Source organism: Pinus tabuliformis, chromosome 2_2 (assembly GCF_031772625.1).
Source record: "Pinus tabuliformis cultivar Carrire ecotype Pingquan chromosome 2_2, CPIR1, whole genome shotgun sequence".
Taxonomy (NCBI): Eukaryota; Viridiplantae; Streptophyta; class Pinopsida; order Pinales; family Pinaceae; genus Pinus; species Pinus tabuliformis.
The window spans coordinates 1,164,273,612-1,164,281,090 of NC_142300.1; positions in this window are offsets into that span (position 1 = coordinate 1,164,273,612).

Here is a 7,479-nt window from a genome sequence, read left to right on the forward strand (position 1 = left end):
TGACTGGGATGTGCGCATACCTGCAATACTCTGGGCATGTAGGAATACTTGCAAGAAGCTAACAGGAAAAACGTCCTTCAAGTTGGTCTATGGGGTAGATGTTGTAATGCCATTGGAATATATTGTGCCTAGTATGCGCATAACAGCTCTCACAGGTATGGAATATTGCAAAGCCTTGGAGGAACGGCTCACACAACTGATGGAGCTTGAGGAGGACTGATTCTTGGCTGGATTCCATCAGCAAGTACAGAAGGAGTGTGAAAAAGCATGGCACGATCGCCACATCAAGATTCGCATGTTCAAGGTAAATGATATTGTCCTATTATATGATAGTAAATTCACTAAGTTTCAGGGGAAATTTTAGATGCATTGGCTGGAGCCATATATTATCAAAGAAATTATAGATGGAGGCGTAGTTTAGCTTGCAAAGCTGAATGAAGATCCTTTTCCGGGAAGAGTGAATGGGAGCCGATTGAAGCTGTATAGAGGGGATCCTGCGCAATGACTATATGGCGGCACGACAGTCTTAGTGCTCCAAGAAGTTGCAAGGGGGTGCGGGAATATAAACTACACTTTCAGGTTTGGAGGACTACATAGCAGGTAGGCTATGCGGAAAATGTTGAAGTTGCAAAATATGACGTTGCGCGCAGGAAGTTGCGCTATGAAGGAAGGTGTCGCGTAGTGACCGTTGGTGATCCAGGTGGATATTGGTGGCCACCTGCCAAATCCCCTTGGACCCCCACCATTATTTCTCTCAGCTTTTTTAGTTTCCTTAATTGTAGCACAACTTATTATTTTTAGCAGTTTTTCTGGTCCTGAACTTCCGGAGCCGTTTTGAGGCCCTAAATGACGTTTTTTGGGAAAACTGGGAGCAACATGGGTCCATGCATGATATTACTCTTCCCAAAGTTGTAGTTCTCGGATAAATCTTTCTAACGAGATATTGTGCGCATCAAACGGAGATCATATGCCAAAGTTACGACCCCGGGAAGTTGATGTACCAATTTACCCAAACGAGGCACACAGTTGGGCGTTTCATCTTCTAGGGTTAGGTTTTTGGATGTTTATGGTTTTCCATTTTTTCTCAACAATAAATAGGTCTTTGAGCCTCATTGTAACACAATTCAGAGACATGTAGTCAACACATCTCTTCTCAGAGATAAGCTACCATCGCCCTCGTTGGTTTTTTTCCATTTCTGTTTGTAAGCATATTTCAGTGTTTTACATTAATGAAATGAAGTATTATTTCCTCTACATCTCTGTGTTTATGGTTATCTCTGTAATTTGTTGCATTCCTATTTAAATCCAGATCAGTGGTATGAGAGCGGTCTGCTTTTCTTCTCTGTTTTTCTTTGCATGTCCCCAACGAGGTCGGGACATAAGGACTTAGGGATTGAACTGGTCGACCCTTTGCAAGACCAGCCCCACAAATCCCAACGGCCTCCCATGGTGGATGAAAAGAAAGACGAGGGGGCAGGAGATCCTATCAAAATCTTTCTTGAAGAAGCCCTCGAGCGACAAAGGAACGCGATGATGGACAATTTTGCCTAGATCCTTCAGCGGCTACCCAAAGGTGACGCATCGGCTTCCAGCAGCTCCTCTGGAAACGTCATGCCCTTAAAGGTACAAGTTAATTTAAAAATCCCCATCTTCAAGGGTCAAATAGACGCAAATGTCGTAGACAAAAGGTTAAATCTACTAGAGGGTTATTTTTCTGTTCATAATTTTTCTAGTCAGGAAAATATTATTTTCGATCTTCTTAAAGTATCCCCCCACATCAAGGACTAGTCGGAAACCTACTATGGCCGCACCCACTTGGGATTCATTCCTGGATGCCATCAAGGAGCAGTACTACCCGGTCGGAAGCTATGAGGATCAATACATAAAGTGTACCACATTGCGGCAAGGAAGGGACCAAGACGTAACGGAGTTTACTAATATTTTCCATACCCTTCGCACAAAGTTGGGTATCAAAGATTCGGAGCAGCATTTGGTACTCAAATACCGCAGTTGCCTGCACAAGTACATCCAGGAAGAAATAGAATTCCTAAACATCCCCCCGCTTGACACGGCATGCCAATATGCCATCAAGGTCGAGCAAAAGTTTAAACAGAAGAAGCGAGACTTTGGATCTACGAATTCGAAGTAAGGGAAAGCTACCCCCAAACCGCAGAACAAAGGACAAAGCCAAGGCAGGACGGCCCAAGACAACCCGCTAAAGCTGCAAGCAAAGAACAACACCGTGAAGCCGAAAAAGGACATGGGAAAGTGGTGTGAGTTCCATAAGAGCTCCACTCACAACACAAGTGAGTGTCAGGCCAAGCAATCACTGGTGGCCGAGCTAAAGGTTTCAAAATTAGATGCATGTTCCGACTCTGAGTCAGAACCCGACAAGGGGAATAACAAAGAGAAGCAGATTATCGATGCGGAGCCCAACGCCACCGTTGCCACCACAAAGAAACAGAAGGAGGAACCCGAAGATCTAAAGGAGGATGAGCATCTCTTCCACTCCCAGATGTGGGTAAAGGGCTCCCCGCTACAGTTCATTGTCAACAGCGAGAGCCAAAAGAACCTCATTTCCGCAGAGGTAGTGAAGCGGTTGGGCTTACAAACCACAGCACATCCACAACCATACACCACTGGGTGGCTTCACCAAGGACAAGATCTTCGCGTGAGCCAGCAGTGTCACCTTCTGTACAACATCAAGCCCTTCACGAATGAGGTATTGTGTGACATTTCTCCCCTTGAAGTTTGTGATGTATTATTAGGACAACCATACTTGTGGAAGCGACATGCTGTGTATGAATCAAGGCCCCGTGTTGTTATTAGTATTACATTGGGACATAAGTTGTACAGGATACCAGAGGTAGCACCACCTACCGCCATCTTTTTGGTTACTGGAAAAAATGCAGTAAGCTCATTTCCAAAACTGGGAAATTTGTTTTCCTGATGATACGCCCTTAAGGAAAGAATAAGACGATGGCCATGACCTCCAGACAAGGTCCCTCCGCACGACAACTACAGATGGACAAGGTCATGGAGGAGTACGAGGACATCTTCACCTCCCCCGTAGGGATTCCTCTGCACTGTCAAGTCAAGCACTCCATCGATCTGACCCCAGGTGCGCCATTGCCAAATGGACCAATCTATCAGCACTTCGTTTTGGAGAACGATGAAATCAAGAGGCAAATTCAGGAGCTGCTGCAGAAAGGTCACATCCGTGCGAGTTCATCACCCTGTGGGAGCCTGATCGTGTTGGTACAGAAGAAGGATGGGACTTGGAGACTCTATATTGACTATCGGGCGCTAAACAAGATCATTGTCCGTAATAGGTACTCGATCCCGCGGATTGGTGACCTCCTGTACCAACTAAAGGGGGCAAAATATTTCAGCAAGATCGATCTGAAGTCAGGATATCACCAGGTACCAATCGAACCCTCTGATGCGTGGAAGATTGCCTTCAAAGCCAAGGAGGGCCTTTTCGAATGGTTGGTTATGCCTTTCGAATTGACGAATGCTCCTGCAACCTTCATGAGGCTAATGAATGACATCTTGCGTCCATTCACCAACTCATTCATAGTAGTATACTTGGATGACATCCTGATCTTCAGTCAGAGTTGGGAAGAGCACCTCCACTCCATCCGACAGGTTCTCCAAACACTACGGCAACACAAGCTATGTGCCAATTTGGAGAAATGCACTTTTGGCATGACCCAGGTTCAGTATCTAGGATACATTATTGATGAACAGGGGGTGGATGTGGATCCAGCCAAGATCCACGTCATTCGGGATTAGCCATCTCCAACCACTCTGACAGAGCTCCGCAGCTTTCTAAGTCTTGCCAACTTCTACCGCAGGTTCGTGTTGGGGTTTTCTCATATCACTTGGCCCTTGAGTCAAGTCACCAAGGGAGGAGCGAAAGAAAAATTCTTTTGGTCTGAATCTCAACAGAAGGCATTCATAGAGTTGAAAGATCGCCTATGCATGACACCAGTGATCGCGTTACCAAATTTGCAACAACCATTTGAGGTCGAGACAGATGCCTTTGACTATGCTATTGGGGCAGTCCTTACTCAACACGGGCATCCAGTGGCATATCATAGTGAGACACTTTCAGACACAGTCCGGAAGTATCCCACTTATGACAAAGAAATGTATTCCATTGTGCAGGCTTGCCGACAATGGAAGCATTACATTTTGGGGAAGGAAACGGTCATCCACACAGACCACCGACCCCTACATTTCATACAGACCCAAGGGAAATTGCAGAACGATCGCCATCAAAAGTGGTCTACATACCTGCAACAATTCCATTTGAATATCAAGTATAAGAAGGGCAGCACCAATAATGTTGCAGATTGCCTCAGTCGACCACCAATCATGGCATTAACCACCGTTCTCAACTCTTGTGGGCACGAGACTTCTAATTGGCCACTTCTCTACAAAATCAACCCAGAATTCGGCCACACATACCATACACTCTTAGAGGGTCAGCATGTTCCAGATTTTCACCTCCAGGATGCTCTGTTATGCCACCTGGGTCACCTTTGTGTTCCTTCAAGCGAGCGTGCCAAGATGATTTGGGAAGCACACTACAGTCGAGCTGCTGGGCATTTCGGGGTCGAGAAAATGGTGGCAGTACTGCAAAAGTATTTCTGTTGGCCGAATCTTCGATAGGATGTCGGGCAGTACATTAGATCATGCACTGTCTACGCCATTTCCAAACCGACCATCAAGAAGCAAGGCCTCTATACCCCGTTGCCTACCCCTAGTCGACCTTGCAAATCCATCTCCATGGATTACAAGTTAGGCCTTCCTTCCACTAAGCATGGAAACAACTGTGTTTTTGTGGTCTTCGACAGGTTCTCAAAGATGGTCATTATGGCGGCCTGCAAGAAGAATATCACAACAGAAGCCATTGCTAAACTCTTCTTTGAACGAGTGTGGGTGCACTTTGGGATCCCACAGTCTATCATCTCAGATCGGGATAGTCAGTTCCTCAGTACATTTTGGTCCAGTCTCTGGTCGATGCTCGACACCAAACTCACTAAGTCCACAGCCTTCCATCCTCAAACTGATGGCCAGGCAGAGGTTGTCAACAGGATGATTATACACATTCTGCGCATGTACAACTCAAAGCATCTACGGACATGGGACGAGAGCCTTCCCTATGTTCAGCACAGCTACAATCGAGCTCTTCACAGCTCGACTGGCCACAACCCTTTTAAGGTGGGCTTGGGATTCCAACCACTATGTCCCATTGATGTGGCCATGCCATTTGCAGCTACTCACACAGATTCGGCTCATGTCCAGTTCGAAATAGACAAGGCAACCAGCTTCATTGAGCACATCCAACATATTCGCCAGCAGGTCCATGAAATTCTGGAGAAATCAAATGCCAAGTACAAGCAGTGACATGATCAACATCGAGTGCCACACAAGTTTCAGGTGGGCGAAAAAGTCTGGTTGCATTTACAAAAGGAACGCCTTACCGGAGCCTATTGGAAACTGAGACCACTCAGATATGGTCCTTACACCATTACCAAGGTTGTGGGAGACAATGCAATTGAGCTCAGTATATCCCCATTCCTTGGCCTACACCCAGTGTTCAATGTGGACCGCCTTCGACCATACTTTCCACCATTACTAGACACATCTGACATTGCAGAACAACTCACAGCCACAGAATTAAATCCAGATTGCATGGAACAAGCTGCAACTGATCGGATCATGGACACACAGATCAAGCACACTCACCAATAGAATATCCAACTGTATCGAGTTGTCAAATCAGGCTAGCTCCTTCACCAGGGCAGGTGGCTCACCAGGGACCAAGTTCAGCGGAAGTTTCCTCATCTCATGGAGGAACTCAACACAATGGGGACCATTGCTTCTTGGGGGGTGGGGGTGATCCAGGTGGATATTGGTGGCCACCTATCAAATCCACTTGGACCCCCACCATTGTTTCTCTCAACTTTTTTAGTTTCTTTAATTGTAGCACAACTTACTATTTTTAGCAGTTTTTCGGGTCCTGGAAGGAGCCGTTTTGAGGCCCTAAACGACGTTTTTTGGGAAAACTAGGAGCAACATGGGTCCATGGACTGATGTTGCTCTTCCCAAAGTTGTAGTTCTCGAATATATCTTTCTAATGAGATATTGTGTGCGTCAAACGAAGATCATATGCCAAAGTTACGACCCCAGGAAGTTGATGTACCAATTTATCCAAACGGGGCCCACAATTTGGCGTTTCATCTTCTAGGGTTAGGTTTTTGGATGTTTAGGGTTTTCCATTGTTTCTCAACAATAAATAGGCTTTCGAGCCTCATTGTAACACAGTTCAGAGGCATGTAGCGACCACATCTCTTCTCAGAGATAAGCTACCATCACCCTAGCTGGTTTATTTCCATTTCTGTTTGTAAGCATATTTTAGTATTTTACATTAATGAAATGAAGTATTATTTCCACTACATCTTTGTGTTTATGGTTATCTCTGTAATTTGTTGCGTTCTTGTTTAAATTCGGATCAATGGTATCAGAGCGGTCTGCTTTTCTTCTCTATTTTTCTTTGCATGTCCCCAACGAGGTCGGGATATAAGGAGTTAGGGATTGAACTGGTCGATCCTTTGCAAGACCAACCCCACAAATCCCGACGGCCTCCCATGGAAAATGAAAAGAAAGACGAGTGGGTAAGAGATCCTATCAAAATCTTGCTCGAAGAAGCCCTCAAGTGACAAAGGAATGCGATGATGGACAGTTTTGCCCAGATCCTTCAGCGACTACCCAGAGGCGATGCATCGGCTTCCAGCAGCTCCTCTGGAAATGCCATGCCCTTTAAGGTACAAGTTAATTTGGAAATCCCCATCTTCGAGGGTCAAATAGACGTAGATGCATAGATAAATGGTTAAATCTGCTAGAGGGTTATTTTTTTGTTCATGATTTTTCTAGTTGGGAAACGATTATTTTCACTCTTTTCAAAGCATCCCCCCACATCAAGGACTGGTGGGAAACCTACTGCGAGCTGAAGGATGAAAGTACAGGCTCACTATTTTCAGCCGCACCCACTTGGGATTCATTCCAGGATGCCATCAAGGAGCGGTACTATCTTGTCGGAAGCTATGAGGATCAATAAATAAAGTGGACCACGCTGCGGCAAGGAAGGGAACAAGACGTACTGAAGTTTACCAATATTTTCCATACCCTTCGCACAAAGTTGGGTATCAAAGATTCGGAGCAGCATTTGGTACTCAAATACCCAAGTTTCCTACACAGGTACATCCAGGAAGAAATAGAATTCTTGAACATCCCCTCGCTCGACACGGCATACTGATATGCCGTCAAGGTCGAGCAAAAGTTTAAACAGAAGAAGCAAGACTTTGGATCTGTGAATTCAAAGCAAGGGAAAGCTTCCCCCAAACCGCAGAACAAAGGACAAAGCCAAGGCGGGATGGCCCAAGACAACCCGCTAAAGCTGCAAGCAAA